Source organism: Tiliqua scincoides, chromosome 1, assembly GCF_035046505.1.
Source record: "Tiliqua scincoides isolate rTilSci1 chromosome 1, rTilSci1.hap2, whole genome shotgun sequence".
NCBI lineage: Eukaryota > Metazoa > Chordata > Lepidosauria > Squamata > Scincidae > Tiliqua > Tiliqua scincoides.
In genome coordinates, this window is record NC_089821.1 from 79,437,278 (window position 1) to 79,456,930 (window position 19,653).

At 42.1% G+C, this 19,653-nt stretch overlaps 1 protein-coding gene across 9 annotated transcripts in view; it reads right to left on the reverse strand.

Moving 5' to 3' along the window:
- SEMA5B (semaphorin 5B) overlaps positions 1–19,653 on the reverse strand; it is a 443,759-nt gene that overhangs the window by 297,553 nt on the left and 126,553 nt on the right. For 7 of the 9 annotated variants that reach the window (XM_066611786.1, XM_066611789.1, XM_066611780.1 and 4 more), the window contains one exon: positions 13,205–13,265. The gene's annotated coding sequence lies outside the window, so the exon portion shown is untranslated. Of the gene's footprint in view, positions 1–13,005; positions 13,093–13,204; positions 13,266–19,653 lie in introns of all 9 variants that reach the window. The other 2 variants (XM_066611784.1, XM_066611785.1) reach the window with 1 other exon arrangement.

Sequence of the window (19,653 nt, forward strand, 5' to 3'; positions counted from 1 at the left end):
TTGAAAATCTAAGAGTTGTCTACCAAGGGAACACTTGATGACAGACTAAAAGAACATCACTTAAAGGGGAGCTCGATGGGCTGGTGTAGGATCTGCAGAGAACAATTCTCTGCCTTTCTGAGGCTGGAGTCGAAAATATATATGCTTCCAGTCTGCAACTGCCAAGCTTGTTTTTGTGAAGAAAAGCTAGCATATGCATTCCATTCTTTCCTTCACAGATGCAAATACATCTCTGTCACAAGACACCTTTGTCTGTCTCTCTTCCACACATCCCACCAATAGTCCTTTCATGATTTTAGGAAAAGACTTCCATCAGGGACAGACATTGTCTTCTGCCGCCAAGACTGTTTCGCTCCTGCTTTGGAATTGACCCCTGCTTCTAGTCCTCCCCCCTACATTACTGGGAATTAGCTGCTTGTGGAGAAGAATAAAAAGCTAAAAGGAAAAGGAAAAGTTTGCTTGTGCAGCCCAGAAGAAATTCTCTCTCTTGGAGAGGAGGGAAACAAAATAAGCTGGGGAAACAAAATAAGCTCTTTGTTAGGAAAAATAACTAACTCTTCAATCTTTCCTGTCAGGGGATGCTTCTAAGGAGGAATAAACCTCTGCAGGTAGTTTATTATGTGTGCACGAGAAGTGTGCCTCCTCCTGACTAACAGTAGGGAACCGTTTTCTTCCTGTTAGTCTCTTTCCCGCCCTGCCACTACCTATTGATTCATTCCCTCAGGTTGTCCCCTTCTTTACCTCTGTCTCCACCCCCTCCCATACAAAGAAGTATTCAGGTAATTCTACTCAGAGTCGCACAAGATTACAAACCACCTCCTTTCTTCATAAACGATCAGTGTGTGGCCTGTGTTTCATTTGCAACTGTAAATGAAACAGGCCCACAACTGTGTTTATAATCCCCCTTAATTGAATTTCTGTGACAAAATCCAGAGACAGTGTTATTACTCTCAAGTTAGTGCTAGCCATGGGCTCCCGGGTAGTTTCAAAAACTATGGGGCAGGCTTGGCTATAATGAAGTGTTATTTTAGTATCACTGAGAGGAACTGTTCCTAAACACACACACACACACACACACACACACACACACACACACACACACAGAGAGAGAGAGAGAGAGAGAGAGAGAGAGAGAGAGAGAGACCTCCCCTCCCCAGTTCTTCAAACTTGACCAGAACTGTGCTCCAGACTGGTCCGGAGGCTTTTCTTAGCACCACAGAGGCCACACGCGTCCACACACTGCCTCTGTGGCCTTTAGAATGGCCATTTGGGCAAAAAACAAAACGGGGTTTATTGCCTTTATTCTGATGCCCAGGGAAGCCTGATCCACAGATACATGAAACTGCAGGCACATGATCCACAGATATAGGGGCCTCCCTGTACTTGGAAAACTGTGGTTATCTTAAACTACACTTAGCTAAGGATTAAACCAAATCAGAATCAAACCATAGTTTCAGATCCTGGTTTGTGAACTAACCACAGTTTCCTAAATTGACAAACAACAGAAACAGCTGTTTGTTCAAAACTGGAAACTTTCAATCTCCTTTCTTTGAATATAAAGGGAGAGTCAAATGGACCATGACAATGAAACAAAGAAGATTCAGGCAACTTTAACGTAGGGCTGCATATATCAATTTAAAATGAACATAGATTAAAAATTAGAAAGTGATCCAAAAGCACCTGGACGTGTTTACGGAAGTCAGCACCAGCTGTCCAGGACTTAGAGGCAGCAGCAATTGCAGAATCACCTTAAGTTTGCAATACACATTCAGTGGCATCAGTGGCATCACTATGGGGGTGCAGACCGCACTGCGTGACACACGCAGGAAGGGTGTGTGACACCACTACTGGCCAAACTGTGAAAATCTTATTGTTATTTTGTAATAACACCATCATGTTATATATCATTCAATGCAATTTCATGCAGAATGCAATGGAACAACTGCATTGAGATATCTGTATTCTATCAAAAGGTATAGCCAAATAACCAAAAAAGAAAAACACAACTGCTTTGTGTTATGAAAAGTGGATTGCCTTAATTCAAAACTGACCAATGAGACTGATTGGCTCTTGAAACAATGATGTGTTATTATGATACAGCAGGGAACCAATAAGGTGTTATCATGAGTCAGCTCTCATTTGGCCACTGGTTGGTTACTGGTTTGTTGGGTGAGTTTATAAAATAAACAAACAAACAAACAAGCAATGTCAATGGGGGTTACACCAACCCTAGTGATGCCACTGAATTTAAGTTGTACATATTGTAATTTATTCTGTGTGGTCTACTATGGCAGGTGGTCCATCATGGAGGTGATGCAATGAGTTCTCACACCAGGTGAACTCTAACCATAGTGAGGCTTCTGGATGGCATAACAAGGAGAATAAAGCTACTGCTCTGAAACTTTAAACAGAGCATATTCTTTGAGAATATGATCCCATTAACATGAGACACTGCAATGCTGATCAACTATCTGGAGTACTACTGAAATTGTAATGAAACAAGCAGACATTTGACCAACCATTTCTTAAATGAAAACCTATTTTTCAAAACAGGAGCACTGGATATTTACTCAAAAAAAAGTCAGTCTCTTAGAGGGAAACAAAAATCTGAAAATAATAAAGTGCAAGTTCTCCTTTCCCCATTCACATACAATGATTCTAATTTAACAGAGTGCACATCTAAGTGCTAGAGCTATGTCTTCAAATCAAAGCCTGAGCTTGATGTATTCGCTATTTCTCATGAGAGCCAGGGGTGGTATAGTGGTTTGGAAGGTGGGCTTAGACCTGGAAGATCCAGGTTTGAATCCCCCCTCAGCCATGAAGCTTCCTAGGTGACCTTGGGCCAATCACTTTCTCTCAGCCTCACCTACCTCACAGGGTTGTTGTGAGGACAAAAGGAGGGGAGCACTGTGTACACTGCCTTGAGCTCTGTAGAGGAAGGGCGGTATAAAAATGTGAAAATAAAGACCACAGACACTCGCCTATAAGTCAATCTCACAGATAAGCCAAGGACAGGGCAAGAATCATAGAATTTTCTATGATAAATAGATGAGGCAAGAATCATAGAATTTTCTATGACCTTCAGATAAGTCAGGGCCATAAACTTAGCGGGGTGTCTGATTATAGTTTTGTCTGATTTTACCCTAGGCCAAATCCTGAAAAATAACCTACCAGTAATTGTTACCTGACAGGCTCTATTGAAAATCTAGTAAAAGATCATAAGATTGATTTTTATTCACAAGCTTTTAAATTCAGGTCTCAGCATCTTTTTGTGAACACTATCAGAGAGTAAATGGACTGTAAACAACATACTAATAGAACAGTGGTTCCCAACCTGGGGTTCATGTACCCCCAGGGCCACTCAACAGGACCTTTAGGGGTACTTGAAAGAGAATGGAATAATGGCAGTGCTCCAGAATGCCTTGCAGGGCCAGCAAGGCAGGAAGGGAGGTAGCTAGTTGACTGTGAAAGTCCCACCAACAGCTAATTTTTGGTGATCAATTCATGTATGAACCAGTGATTGAAAACCAGCACAGGAAAAACATAAAACATAAAAAGTGATCTATCACTCAGAATTTCAGTTGCACATGGCTGAAACCCTATTTACTCAGAAGCAGACCTATTGCTTTCCCTGAGTGTTATTCGTAAGTAACGGTGCTCTGAATTGTAGCTTGTGAGACATTTGATGGGAGGGTTTCCACTTTCAGGGTAGGTGCATCCTGCAGCTAGAACAAGCCCACCCTCACCTGGTCTGAGGGCTGTTTCCTCCTCTTGATTTACAGCAGGATCAAGTCTGTCCAGGGGCTTTCACTCTTAAAGAAGTGGGGTGATTCTGGGGAGCTGGTTCAGCTCTGCTCTCTGTCTTGGGGGGATGTGTAAATGGAAACTGTTGTCTGCTGCTCTAATCAGTTTCCTGGTCAGTTTCCCTGATTGCCTGGCTTGTAAATAGGGGGCAGAGAAAGAGGGACAGCGTGGAAGGGAGAAGAGAAGGGGGACACAGTGATCGAGGAGAAGGGAGAGAAAACAGTTCAACAAAGTGAAGCCTGGTGGAGGGAAGAGAGGGGCTGGGGCTGAAGGGCAGAAAGAAGCAGGCAGTGCAGGAGTGGGGGCTGGCGGGAGGGAGGGAGGGAGGCTGTGTGGGGGACTCCCCTCCTCCCTCTCGCTCAGAAGAAGCAGATGCAGAGCTACAGACTGCATGAAGAAGCAGCCCTCCTGTCTCTCTCTCCATCTTCAAGCCTCTCCTGGGAGTAAGCCCAATGAGAATAATGGAACTTACGTCTGAGTAGGCATGCACAGGCATGGGCTCAAAGGCTGCCATCCTATGCGCACTTTCCTGGGAGTAAGCCCCATTGATGACACGCATGGGACGTGCTCCAGACTCCTGCTCCTCACTCCCCTTTCCTGTCCTTGCGGAGAATAGCGGGGCAGAGGAGGAGGAAGTCAGAGCTGAGGAGATCAGGCTCGGGGCGCATGAGCGGGCGGGACTGCAATGCCCAGGAGCTGCGAGGAGGAGGGAGCAGCAGGCGAGCCAAGCAGCTCCGTCAGACTCCCCGCTCAAGGTGTGGAGTCCCGCGCTTTCTAAGCGCTCAGTAGGGGAGCAGGTGGCACGTCACCCTCCCCAGCAGCACCACTGCTGCTCCGCAGAGTGCCTGAAACAACCCTGAACCCAAGTGGCCCTGCAGATAAGGCGAAGGGTTGATTCAGGAGCAATCTGTTGGGACAAATTTATCGCCCTATAGGCGAGTATCTACGGTAAATAAAATAAATGACTATTTTGTACAGTGCAGATAGCTCTCACTTTTCAGCAATTGTTTTTCTACTTACCCTGCACATGCCCGATCTCGTCTGATCTCGGAAGCAAAGCAGGGTCAGGCCTGGTTAGTACTTGAATGGGAGACTGCCCGGAAATACCGGGTGCTGTAGGCTTATACCATAGTCTTTCGAGACTGAAGGTTGCCAACCAACCATTTACTTAGGAAGCAGTGCCCTTATTCTCAATTGACTTCACCTGCCCTCACTGCAGTCAGTACAAAGACAAATAATATTAATTACAGTGTGTTATAATCTCGCCCCATTCACTATGTGATTTTTGATTGACTTGATTTCCTATATGACTAATTCAGCAAAAAAAATGCTGTAATTAGAAAGAAAAAAATGACCCCAAAGGCAGGAGCAGATAAGCTATGAACATAATTTTAAAAAACAGAACATTTTCACAATTAATCAACTTTTCAAAATATTTGTGCCCCTTGCCAAGTACAACTTAAGACAAAAGAAAATCAGAACTGTAAAACATCTGGTACCAAATGCTTAGACCTTTAAAAGAAACAGGAATCTGACTGAGCAGCTGTTTCACAAAAGAGGAGAACTTGGGAGTCTGAATTCAGCTACTCACAACTCCTCCTGAACTGCAGGATTTATTTTTAATGGGCTATACATCTGGATCAGATTCGGGAAATCTTCCACGTAATTCCCCATCCAACATGGTACACACATGTAGAATTCTATGTCTATGGCTCCAGCTAGGTCAGGGAGCATCTCTTTTCCAGATAACCAATTTTTGCCTCTAAGCTCCTAGGTCTCTCTCCAAATAAGACCTTTTTCAATCAGTGATTGCTCACTCACACCTGTATGTGTGACATTGCTGATTAACTCCAAAAACTTCCTCTTGCCAATTTCTCCATGAAATCACTTGGGGCTCAGAGATGATGGGCTGAGTTATCACTTTTTGCCCAACAGTTCTCAGAACATCTGCAGCTTAGTGAAATGGGGGGGGGGGAGAATAAATTTCTCAAGGATAGAGACAAATACCCCAGGAAGAGAAATCTCTGGAAAAAAAGGAAGAGAATTTAAGAGGTGCAGTTATAGTACACGGTGCAAGCAAAAAGCAATACATTTTTATGAACTCATAAAATTCCTTTGGCGGCAACTTTTCTGGTTAATTGGTTTCACCTTATTAAACTGAAAAACCAATTTGTAAAAAGCAAGACCCTTTCTCAGCACTGGCCCTGCCCCTGAGCACAGAGCTAAGGAAGTTATTCACAGAAGTAAATTAAACTGGGTTATTTCAGGGGCCAAATGACACCTGATGTTAAATGCATATTTTGACCTATAGTTTTTCTAATGAATATAGTAGCGATTTGGGGGGGAGGGTTCAAAAAGTGACCATGACACAAGAAAAAACCAAATCCTTTTCCCCATCATGGTCCCAATTCCCTCCCCCTGCAGCTGTACGTTCTTTCTGAGAGGAAGTTAAGAATGTTATCAAATAAGAAGTTCACTCCCAGGATAAAGAGTAGCCACAGGGGCAAGGGGAGCCCAATTGGGATCTGGACTGTGACAGAGGAAAAGGTCAAAGCTCCCAATCTAGACTGCAACACACACACACACACACACACACACACACACACACACAGAGAGAGAGAGAGAGAGAGAGAGAGAGAGAGAGAGAGAGAGCCATTTATTATTATTAACAGTATTTAATAATTTGTCAGACGAAAGTACAGTAAGAATCAAACCATACTTATGATAAAGGAAACAAAAATCTACGAAGAAGTGCTTGGTCTTTACATAGCATTATATATGAACATTCACTTAAGGCATTCACTTATCCTAATACCAATGATTTCCATCAGAAACATTAAAAAAAAGTGCGCACACACTCTCATTCATTTTTGTTGGAATTCTTAGAGGCTTTAGGCATCAGTCCTCTGCTATCTTCTTTCGTACTTGTCACTTTTAATTTCATTTCCCACATTAAGTCACTCTCTCTTTCATTACAGAGTCTCTCTGTCTACCTTGCCAAAGAACTGCCAATGGGCCCCTCATTTTACAGAAGAATAGGCCAATTTTACCAAGGGGGGGGAAAGCTTTTAATGTACCATGGAGGAGAGTACAATGAAGTGTGGTAATTTGCCTATGCCTGTGTTAATGACACTTCTTCGCACAGATCAGAGAAAACAGAATCTTCAGAGGCTTAATGGTACACAAACCTTCTATTGCCTGTTGCATTTGAAAACAAAAGGCAGCAAAAAATATTTTTAAAATGTTTTCCTGAAAGGTGTTATAAAATTGGATTGAATAATAAGTTACGTATCAGCTTGCTCATCATGGATTTTAATAACATGACTATGAAAAGCTATTATATTACATACATGGCTATTGGCTAACCAGAATCTGAAATGTGAACTAACTTTGGCTGCCATGTTTTATCTGCAATGGCTGCTGCACACAGAAAAGTCATCACTCCTTGTAGCACTCCATCCAAAGAAGAATGCACATCTGTGAATGCACCTTATTTCTATAATCTATTGTCACATGGAAACATACCTCAACATCCTTGAGATTTAGGACTTCTTTAAAAAAATAAAAATCATTAAATGATCCTTTCAAGGAGGCAAACATTTTAGTTACACACCTCCCTTGAAAGTTTTATCAAAACAACTCCACCACTGTGGCTCAGCACCCATAAAATATTAGCCACTATAGTATGCAAAATAAAAATGCAGTTGTTTATTTGAAAGGGAGGAGAAGTACAGACTGGCATGTACTTCTTGGATTAGTTAAAAATCCTATTATTGACTTGTCTCTATAGCAGCCAGCGAAGGACTTCAACTATGTCTGCACTGCAGATTACTTCATTTCTATCTTGTGCAATTCTGACTGCTGAGAAATTCTATCTGGTTGTCTGATCCTTTCAGGGCTTTTGTATCAGAAAAAAAAAACTGTCATGTTTGCACACTTCTGATTAGGCCTGGGGACAAAGAGACAGTGCCTAAACTGTGGATGCAGCTTGCTTTCACCAGTTACATCCCGTAAAAAAATAATCCCGTAGAAACTGTACATTTGCACATTGCAACAGCACCTTCTTTTCAATAAGTCATGTTTCTACAGTTTGCATAATGGGGATTATCAGGTTCCATCATCTATATTTTTAGAGTCATACTGATGGATTGCATTAATGTCATACTATGTGCCAATTTACAACCATGCTGTGTGTTGATGATGTAAAGCAGATGCATATATTACACACCTCAAACCAACACTGAAAAATAGTTAAAGCTTTTTATATATAAAGTGGAAGAATGTGCTTACAAGTATATGCTTGTCCTAATATTTAAACTATACCTTGCAAAAAAAAGAGGGCATCATCCTGCAATGGACTTGGGTCAACACAAGTTGCTTGCACTGGCCCGGGAGTGTGGCAGAAGTGCTTGCCACTCGTTGGGGAGATAGGCCGGTGCACAGATGTGTGCCGCCTCCCGCACCAACTCAGGTCCTGGGGAAAAGGTGAGTTGCGTCGGTCAAGCAACTGGGAGGGAAGGTGGCAGGCATTCCCACGGGTGGGTGGGGAGCGGCAGGTGGGACCAGAACCCGGTGTTATGCTGGATCCTGACCCTGTTCCCGGGCAACCCAGGGCAGTCCTTGTTAGGTGGCACAGATCTGAATACACCCATTGGGGCTGTTGCAGTTCAACATGGGGTAAGGGGAAATGTTTCCCCTTGCCTCGGGCTGGCCTGCAATCAGCCCCAAACTTGTGCTGGATACAGCGTAGGCCCACTGCAACAATGCAGCAAATGTTAGAATTGCTTTAGTTGTGATTCTGTTTAGGAGCACCTGTAAAGACAGTGCTGGAGAATGATTCTGGATCCAATAATAATAAGCTACTGCATGGACAGTATTTGAAGACAATACTGGAAAAACAAAAATCACCAAGATTTGGCAGTGGCTCAAAAAAGGCAACTTGAAGAAAGAAGCCGAGGGTCTAATAATGGCTGCACAAGAACAGGCATTAAGACTTATACTTGTTGGCATCCTTCAGTCTCGGAAGACTATGGTATCGCGCTCTGAATGGTGGTTCTGGAACAGAGTGTCCTCTCCAGTGCGCAAAGCCTGGGTAAAGTAGATATGGAGGATAGACTGTTTCCCATGCAGCAAATCCCCCCTCTCCACGTCACTGAAATGGTCCAATGGAAAGGCAGAGGCCAATACAGTTGGTTCCAGCGGCGTCGCAGAAGTTGCCAGAACATGACTGTGTTCAGCCATGAACTGCCTCAGGGACTCCAGCTCCGGATTTTGCCTCGAGGTTGACTCCTGAAGCCTTTTCCATAACTGGATGTAGCCACAAGGCAGTGGAGTTTTGGGATCAGAGTTTTCCTTCTCTCAGATGAGCTACCTTCCCAGGCTGACGAGTCCCATCTACCCGGTGGCTGTTTAGTCGCCTCTTACGACAAGTACAGCCAAACTGAGGGCCTATTCTTATCCCCAGCCCCCAGGGGAAGGCATTAAGAACAAATGCAATAAAAGCAAAAGCAGAAAAAGCAACGGCAAACAACAAATGCAATCTCTGTAAAGAAAAAGACGAAGCAGTGGACCACCTAATTAGTTGCTGTAAAAAGATTGCACAAACAGACTACAAACAAAGGCATGACAAGGTAGCAATAATGATACACTGGAACATCTGTAAAAAATACAAGCTACCTGCAGCCAGAAACTGGTGGGACCACAAAACTGTAAAAAGTCATTGAAAATGAAGATGCCAAAATATTATGGGATTTCCTACTACAGACCGACAAACATCTATCTCACCATACACATCTTGTACATTCTTGTAGTCAAGAAGAAAGAAAAACAAGTCAAAATCATCAATATAGCAATACCAGGGGATATCAGAGTGAAAGAAAAAGAGCCGGAAAATATAACAAAATACAAAGATTTACAAATAGAAATTGAAAGGCTGTGGCGGGAGAAGACCAAAGTGATCCCAGTGGTGACTGGCATCCTTGGTCCTATTCCAAAACACCTTGAAGAGCATCTGAGTAGCATAGGGGCCACAGAAATTACCATTAATCAGCTGCATAAAGCAGCGTTACTGGGAACAGCTTACATTTTGCAATGCTATTTATAGGATAAAAACCAGGCAAGTAGTAAAAGTGGTAAAAAAAGTGGTAAAAAAACGAGTGATAAAAAAATAAAAATATTATTTTATTATAATAAAATGAAGAAGAAGAAGAAGATCAGCATTATATATTCTTACCCTCTCTTGTAAATCTAAAGTTAACAGCCTCCTATGTCTCAGTGGCGTATGGAACATTCAAAGCATTCAGATTATTTTGGATACAAGTTTTAGATAGATTTCCTTAGATATGAAGCCATATGTGGAACACACAGCACATCTGAATAATCAGCTTTGAATACCAAAACTTCTTCTGTGTGTTTATTAACACAAGAAAATCTCTGAATCCCTGTATTTAGAAGAAAAACCAAGGTCATGGTCTCCACATAATTATAATTTTTGAAAATGTAAGATTAAGCATGAATTGGAAACTGTTTCAATATACAAAAGCTTGCCATCACATTCCCCAGATGGAATCCATGTCTTCAGGAGGTTGCTTTTAACTCCACAATCTTAAATATTTATGTTTCTGGCTTTATGTACCAATTCAAAAGTAATTCCAGAAATTACCTTTCCTTTGTTTCAGAATTCTATAATCTTCATAAAGAGAAGAAATCTAACAGCCAAGAAGGATAATAGTATACATCTTTTGGCTTGCCTCATGTTGTTACACTGTAAAGACAGGCATCTGGAAGCTGAGAACATTTACTCAGATAGAAGTAGCCAAATGAGTCAGAGAGAAGTAGCCAAAGGGTGACTATAGAAACAGCCCTATCTTCCCCCTCACACGGTCACTTTGATAAATTAAAGTACATGATTTATCTTTGACAAATCACTCTCTTACAGTTAGTAACAAGTGCTTTACAAATGAAGCAGCAACAGAATCACAGACAGGATGGATCAAGTAGATACAGGGATGTTCTCTTCCCTGTCATGCAACATCAGAACCAGAAAACATCCAGTAAAATTGAGTGTGGGGAGAGTTAGCACAGACTCTGCTATAAACCGCGGTAGCAGCACCTTTAGGATTGGACTGCCCAAATGCCAGGTACAAGGGCGTGCCAACAGGATGCAGGTATCTTGTTGTCTTGAATGCTCACTGAGAAATCTGTTGAGATACAGGAAGTTAGATGAGATGGGCCTTGGCTTTTTCCAGCAGAGCTCAAATGTTCTTATCATGCCTTCAGTTCTTACTTGCAAAAGTGGCAGTAAATAGTCAAGCAACTGGCATTTCTTTCAGGAAAACAGAAACACAACTTCCATAAAAGCCAAAATAGGACTAAACTTGCAAACTACAATATTCTCCTGTTCTCTTGCGATTGTGTTTTTTCCTTACATCTTCTCAACTGAAGACTCCCATGAGGTATCCCTTGAACAAGTGATGTCCTCCATTGATAAAAGCACAATTTTCAATGGACAGTGATTGAGTTATTTGATAGTGCCTAATGAAAGCCATCAACTGGGACTGAAATAAAAGGTGGAATCGATGGGTTCTTCATTACAAGATATTGACCATACTAAGTCCCTAACTCAACTAAATAGCGATCCAATGAGTACATTAAGTAAAAGGCACAATAAAATGCACTAGAGGAAAAACTGACCAAAATATAGTCAGCTACTTAATTCATGCATACAAATCAGAAAGGGGATTGTTTATTATTTATCTCAGGGGTGCCCAAACCCCGGCCCTGGGGCCACTTGCGGCCCTCAAGGCCTCTCAATGTGGCCCTCAGGGAGCCCTCAGTCTCCAATGAGCCTCTGGCCCTCTGGAGATTTGTTGGAGCCCACACTGGCCCGACGCAACTGCTCTCAGCGTGAGGGCAACTGATTGATGTCTCACGTGAGCTGTGGATGAGGGTTCCCGCCACTGCTTGTTGTTTCACATCTGTGATGCAGTAGCGGCAACAAAGGCAAGGCCAGCCTTGCTTTGTGCAAGGCCTTTTATAGGCCTTGAGCTATTGCAAGACCATCATTCATTCATATAAGTTCCATCTTTAATATATTCATTTATGTAAACTTATGTAAATTCATTCAAATTTTAAACGTAAATTAGTTCTATTTTTGCCCGGCCCCCAACACAGTGTCAGAAGGATGATGTGGCCCTCCTGCCAAAAACTTTGGACAGCCCTGATTTATCTGAATGGATATCACTGCCCCCACCACCACCACAAATGAAAACGTTTAGGGCAGGTGGGAACAAATCAAACAGGTACAGTTTATTAAAAGTCAACTAAATGAAAATTCCAAACCTCTACCAGTTTCATGGCCTCCAAACCCAAACAAAATATCAAGGTCTTTCTTTCTTAAGAAGACATTTAAGCTTTGGATTTGATGCGAGTCCAAGCAGCTGTTGACATCACGCCTTTGCATGCCCTTTCTGCCCTAAAGAGGCACATAATGTCACACTGTAACACTAAGGAATCTCAATGAATCTCTGTTGCGAAGATACTCTATCTCAACTGAAGCAGTGAAACCTCTGGCACCAACTGAGCTGTTGCTGCAAACAGGGAATAGGTGAAGCTCTCTGAAGTGCTCTGATGACATAGGAAAAAGAGGGCCTAGGCAAGAATGAATGGAAAATTAAAGGAAGAGAAATGGGAAGCTAGAAATTGGGAAATGGGAGCAGTGAATGGTTTTTCAAAGGTGGGAAAGAAATGGTACTGAAGAAAAGGAAACAATGGCAAGAAGGAGGAACAGTCTGTGGCTGAAATGGAAACTGGGAGAGAATATGTTAAAACAGACAGTCATATGATGAAATTTTCAGATATTGCAAATATAGCGTTTTCATTGTGCAAAATATCATTTTCCTCCCCCGCCATCTGCAAAGTTGTTTTCAGGGATGGGGGAGACTTTGGGTCAGATACCATGAATTAGCATAGAACACATGTTAAGAACATAAGAAGAGCCCTGCTGGATCAAGTTAAAAGTCCATCCTGTCCAGTGCTATATCACACAGAGGCAAACCAGGTGCTTCTGGAAAGCCCACAAGCAGGAGATGAAAGCATAACACCTCTCCTGCTACTGCTGCCCTGCAACTGGTATTTGGAAGCAGACTCCCATAAGCATACAAGGATTTGTACACACAGTACAGTCCAAGACACAAACTATACCTCAAAGACCCCACAGTAGATTGAAACCTTTCCTTAGGGTTCTTCTCTCCTGTTTCCAATTTCAAGCTACAGCACCAGTGCCAGAAGCTGCCAACCAGACAGTCAGAGTGAAAGACTTCAGAAACTGAAGACAAAACTTTGAAAGAGCATTATCAGCTTTAAATATAAAACACTGAAAACTCAGACTTAAAATACTCACTGTCCTTGCATCACTGGTGTCTCATTTTGAGGCCCGCACTCTGTCGTACTTCTGTCGTAACCTGCAGCAAAAGAAAGGCATCATGAAGAGTGGTGCTGAAAATCATTACATCAGATTTGATTCTGTGAAATATTAGCAGAATGAAGAAAAAATTTAACAAATATTTATATCACTATTTCCTCCAACATTTGACAAATGAAAATATGGTCACTCTTGTTCTTCCTCCTGCGTTCTAAGTCCTCAATATAAATATCATTCTATCTTGAGATAAACTTCTCTCTAAGTGAACATTTGCTGACCACCTTGGGACAGTCACCAGCAGTGGCATCGCTACGGGGATGCGGGCCGCACAGGGTCATGCGCACAGGAGGGTGACGCGCACTGGGGAGTTGACACACGAAAATCATGGTGGTTAGAAATAATACCATCATGTTATATAATGTTGGATGTGGAATTTTCAGCAGCATGCAAAGCAAAAAACCAGAGTGAAATATCTCCTTTCCATGAAAAGTTATGGCCAAAAAACCAGAGAACAAAAAAATGCATGGAGCCCTATGGAAAGTGAAACAGAGCTGTATCATTCGTTTACTCATGAGTAGGCAACGTTGCCTTAGTCCTTTGGAAAGGGCAGGCTGTGAGGAATCCAAGGACACCAGAATGGTTCTGATCCAATGAATTCAGCCCCTAAAAACGCCTGAGAAGGAAGTCCCTCCCTCCAAGCAGAGATGTATTAAGCCCCATGGAAAGCAAAACTAAGCCTCATGGTGGCGTTTACTCGTGAGTAAGCAAACATGCCTTGGCTGGCGGTCAGGCCAGGCAAAGGGGAATGTGAAGCCACCAGAATGGTCCTGGTCTGATGGAACTGGAGCTCAACAAACACTCCAGAAGGCAGTCTCTTCCCCCCCACTAAAAAGGATCAAAACGGAGGCTTCAGCTGATAAGGTGAACTTTTTTAGACTTGCAAAGCCAGGTGATCCTGACAATGATCTGGTTTAAACAGATGTTCTTAAATTGAACTGGGCACTGGGTGGGACTGAAAATCTTACTGATTTTGGAGGGGGAATGTTATTGCAGGCAGGCTACAGAGGAAATTCACTTGGTGGATCAGCTTAAATAAGCTTCTGCTTATTTAATTATTTGTTTTACTTTATTTATATTTATTTTATTTTATTTGCCTGATGATGTCACTTCCACCATGACATCACTTCTGGTGGGATTGTCATTCTAAAAAGTGGGTCCCAGTACTAAAAGTTTGAGAACTGCTGCAGCGTGTTAGTAAGTTGACACCCTGGGGGGGGGGTGACACCACTACTGACCAAAATCACCAAAATCACAGTATGGAGGAATAATACCATCATGTTATACTTCAAATCAATGCGTAATTTCATGCAGAATGTATTCTATCTTCGTTCAATCAAAAAACCAGTGGGGGTGGAGTAATGGTACATCACCAGGCCTACCACCAGGGATGTTGCCCCGCCCACTGCATGGAGGGTAACGCGTTTGCATCCCGCACTGGGTGACGCGAACCCTAGTGATGCCACTGGTCTCCGGACACTGTGTTGCTCTATCAAAATGCAAAGGGCAATGCCTTTATTAGGATCTTTCAAAAAGTAACAGAAAATTGAATAGAGAGCTTTCGAGTCCTACAAGACTTTTCAAACAGATAGTAAGGGAAAAGGACAGTAGGATAGGGGACAGATACAGAAAGAGCCCCAACAGTCCACAGCTAGTAATGGAGTTTAGGGATATTTTCGTAGGTTTCAATCATGCTCTGAAGGTATGAGATGGTTTCAATACACTCATGGTTTCTCTATCAAACTGTGGCCTTCACAAGCATAGTACTGATCACTAGGATGCAAGACACCTTTATCCTGCTCACTTGGAACTGCTAGTTCACTGCCTGATGAGAGGCTGCTGAAGGATGGTTATCTAGGAGGAGCAGATCATGCAGAACAGGCACTAAAAAACTGGAGCCCCACCCATTTGGAGGCGCTCTAGCTTCTCAGCCAACAAGTTACTACCTTGAAAGTTTCTCACACACACTATTTTACACGCTCTGGGTTGTTCTGCAGAAAAATACAAATTAGTTAACATGCACATTTATTCTCAGCATCTAATTCTTAGAGAGTTATCTTCCTCCACTCAGGAAATAGAAACATATGTGACCTTTGTATTCAATCCAACTCAGCTAAACACAGCTCATTTAGAATTTCATCGCGTTCTCAATAGTGATTCAAAGTACTTGGCAAATAAAATTAAGGAATAAACAAATCTGAGGAAAATCTTATACTCCCTGATGACCATTCAGGGAATGTAATCTACGTTCCAGCCCACTTTATCCAGACCTTCCAATTTTTCAAATGAATTTGTGCTCAGACAGCAGGCTAGAACACAGGTGGAGGGAACTGGACATTGGAGTGTTCCCCAAAGTCGAAAACTCCCTCCCCAAAAATGTGTGAAAAGGATTCTATCACAGCCTCCTCTCAGTGTACTATTTTTCTATGCATATAGATTTCTTATGTTCTTAAGTAGCAGTCTCAGGAGGACTGTATTGCATGATTCTGCTGAACTTGCACTCTAGACACTGCCTCTATTTTAAACATTGTTAACATTTTGCTTAATTTATAAAACACTTTTCCTCCCACAAGGTTCTCAGAACTTGTATCAGCAATAAAATGATATAATATGAACAAAGTTGGAAAATGGCATTTAAATGAAATCATATACAAAAGAAATGGCACGGAGCTAAATACATTATCAGCATTGGAAGGCCATTTTAATCAAAAATGTCATTTTGGATGCCTACAGTTAATTAGGATTTGGTACAGCCAAGTCTCCTTAAAGAGAGATTTTGAATCAAAGAACCACAATCTAAAACCTATAGCGCTCTCTGGGCTACAGAGAACCTCTGGTGTAGCAGTTCAGGAGTCAGACCTGGAAGATCCAGGTTAAATCCCCACTCAGCCATGAAGCTTCCTGAATGACCTTGGACCAGTCACTGTCTCTCAGCCTCACGTACCTCACAGGGTTGTTCTGAGGACAAAAGGAACTATGTACACTGCACTGAGTTCCTTGAAGGAAGGCAGGATGAAAATATGAACAATAAATAAAATATAGCTGATGTAAGTCCAAGGAAATAGACTACCACTGTTAATGGCAGGGGATGGGATTGGGTTGTCAGTCTGCAAACGCTGTAGCAGAAACACAGTCATCATGGTGCCATAACGAAAGTGCCAGAGTTGGCTGATAGATATATGACCTGTCTCTTTGCTTTTCTAAGCTTCTTGAAGACTGAATGTGCAATATAAAAGATGGATAAATGAAAGAATCTGGGATTATGGTGCACTGTTATTACTAAACATTTATAAAATGGAAAGTCAGCCTGCCATATGTCCGACTTGTCTTAGCATTATGCCAACAAAGGAAACTATTTAAAATTGACAGTTCCCGGGTCAAAACTACACAGTGCACACAAGGCAAAAAAAAGTATAAATAGAGGATGAGGAAGGGGGATGAATTCATTGACATTGGGGGGGGGGGAGGTGAGTATCTGTTGGTCTGGGGCATAACACTTAAGACAACCAGCAATATACTATTCCCAAAGTAACAGATTGCAACGCTCCTACTGAAGTGGAATAATATATTATACAAGACACAATTTCTCTTTGATATTTATTTGAATATTCGTGAAGTGCCACTAAACGTGAGTAAGTAGTATCATCTGGCTCTGCGACTTTTTGCTTTCTCTTCCCTGTAGAGAGAGAGAGACACACACACACACAATCTAAGCAAAAAACACATCGCCTGGGAAGAGAATCAGTCACAATCAGTCCCCCGCTCCCCCCAAGGAAAAAACAGACACCTCAACAACAGAAAAAACATATGACTTCCTGCTATATGTGGTTTTGCGACCCGTCACACAGAGAGGAACATATACACAGAGGAATACCATGTCTATTTTAGTAACATGGCTCCATTTAGAGTGCTTTTGCTATCTAATTTTCCCAGATGAGACTGAAATAGTATTGCTTGTGTTCTGTTATTTCGATGGCTTTATTACTATACATTTTAATTGTTGTGCTGATTTTCTGATGACTAGTGTTTACTGGATTTTTTTAATATTGTTTTTGTGTGTTATCTTTGCAATCCATTCGGCAGAACAGAACTCTCAAAAATAAATTTTAAAAAATGTACAGATGCGTATACCTCTCAATTATTCTCTCTCTCACACCCCCAAAGTATTAATGTCCCACTGCACACTGGGAGCTCAGTCACCTTCCTTATGAACTCTACAGCACTTTCCATGAATTGGGGTGAGCATCTTTGCATAAAACATAAGTTGACACAAGGCCTTGCTTTCTAGCTTGCGTATCTGAGACGGTTCCTTAGATACCAGTGAAAGCCTGAAGACAGGTCTTGGCTTCCCAAACCCCTTTCATTGTAACACTTTTCCACAAAGTAAGAAAGACGCTTTTTGCAACAAAAGTGATGAGAAATGGAAAGTTGTTGTCATCATGCTGGGTAACATGCCAAACCATCTGGAGACAAAGTCATGGGGGGGGGGGGGAAGACACCACAGCAACCCTCTTGCCTGCTACTGATTAGGCAGTCAGATTAAAACTGATGATGCAATTGAAAGAGATCCAAGGTTGTTTTCTTCACATAAATCACACTCATGTTATGCTTGGCTGGAAAGGATGTGGTAAAGTTGGGGAGAGCCCTTTACTTCAGCAAACTTGATTACTGGAACAATTAAAATACCACTGAGCAAACAAATGGTTTTTAGAGGGGAACAAAACTTTTCCAATAGCTCCCAGATAAAGAAAATCCACAAAAGCAGGAATTCAAAACAAGTTTCCAGTGATAGAAAACAGACTTTTCTTTCTCTTTTTCCTAAATGTCTTCTTGGCGGAGTGTTAATTTGTTTCTCTTTCCAAGTGTTTGATGTTAAATCTCCAAACATGATCATTTGCAAATTAACTAGTTGGATGTGCTAAAGGTGATTAGACCAGACAGTTGAGATACAAAACGTGCATGCTACAAGCAACAACAATAATAATAATAGAAAATGTATAATGTCAAATCAGGCATAGCGTTAATAATAGTTAGTGTATATGACAGTAACAAGTGTCATTTCCACAGCTATTAATGTACATTGAAAATTATTAGCAGACACTGGGAAAGGAAGATAAATCACACTTCATTATCTACAGAAATATCAAATAAGAGCTCAATCCTGAGCCTGGCATGCCAGCTTTTAAGAGCTAGCCCAGCGTGATTAGCCCAGCGCCAGAGCTAACCCAGTGTGAGCCCGCATTGGGCCAGCTCCAGTACTGGGCCTGCAGTCTTCACCCTTTTATCACCATCATCTTTTCTGGACACTCTCACCTACATGACTTGATATTATGCTTGGAGTATGCCCAGCAAAATGGTTTACTTATTGCAATATTTATAGGTCACTTTTCTGCAACCCAAGTGCTCCAAACAACTTACAGTTTAGGCTGCAATCCTAACCACACTTTCCTGAGAGTAAGCCCCATTGAACAAAATAGGACTTACTTCTGAGTAGACCTGGTTAGGATTGTGCCCTTAAAGTTATACATACAAAGTAAGGTACCTAGAGATGCTTCACAGTATGGCTACACATGTATTTTCCATCCTCATGTAAATCAAATAAAGTGCAAAGGGCTGAATGCACATACCTGAACACACAGTGCATGAGTTGAAGCTATTTAGCATGCACTCAATGCTAGTATCTTCCCTTTTAGCAGGATTGCTGCAGGGAGCACCAGCGCAATTGTGTCAAATACAATAGTCACATACGACGTAGAGACTCTTACGTAATTGGGTTTCAGTAGCAGATGTCAGCAAAGACATGGTCCACTTATACAGTTGTGAGTCACTTAGCGACGTTCCAACCAGCAACAGCCCACATATGTGATGGACACTGGTGGTCCCTGTTCACCCCCAAGCCTCCAATGCTGAGGGAAGCCATGCTCCCCCCGCCTCTGGAGGCCGTTCTGAGCCTCACAGAGGCAGTGCGCATCCGTGCACTGCCTCCGTGAGGCTCAGATTGGCTGTTTTTGGCCAAAAACACATTACTCCCGGATTGCGCTGCCTCTGCAAGGTTCAGAAAAGTCTCCATAGGCGAGGGGTGCACGGTTCCCCTCGCCTTTCAGAGGTTTTGCATAACATCGAGTCTCACTTGACGACAGGGGTGCCGGTCTGCATCCCTGTCGTTAAGTGACGCATGACTGTATAATTAACCACATAGAATCCATTAGTAATAGTCTGCTATGTTGGGATCCACTGAATTTAAAGGCTCTTTAAAGCACAGCCTATTTGTCTATACATTTCTCTTTATAGGACAGCAGAATTTATTTAGGACAGGTGATAAAACCTTGAACTTCAAAAAAGGGGAAATTTTCACCCTGTCTGGAAAAGAC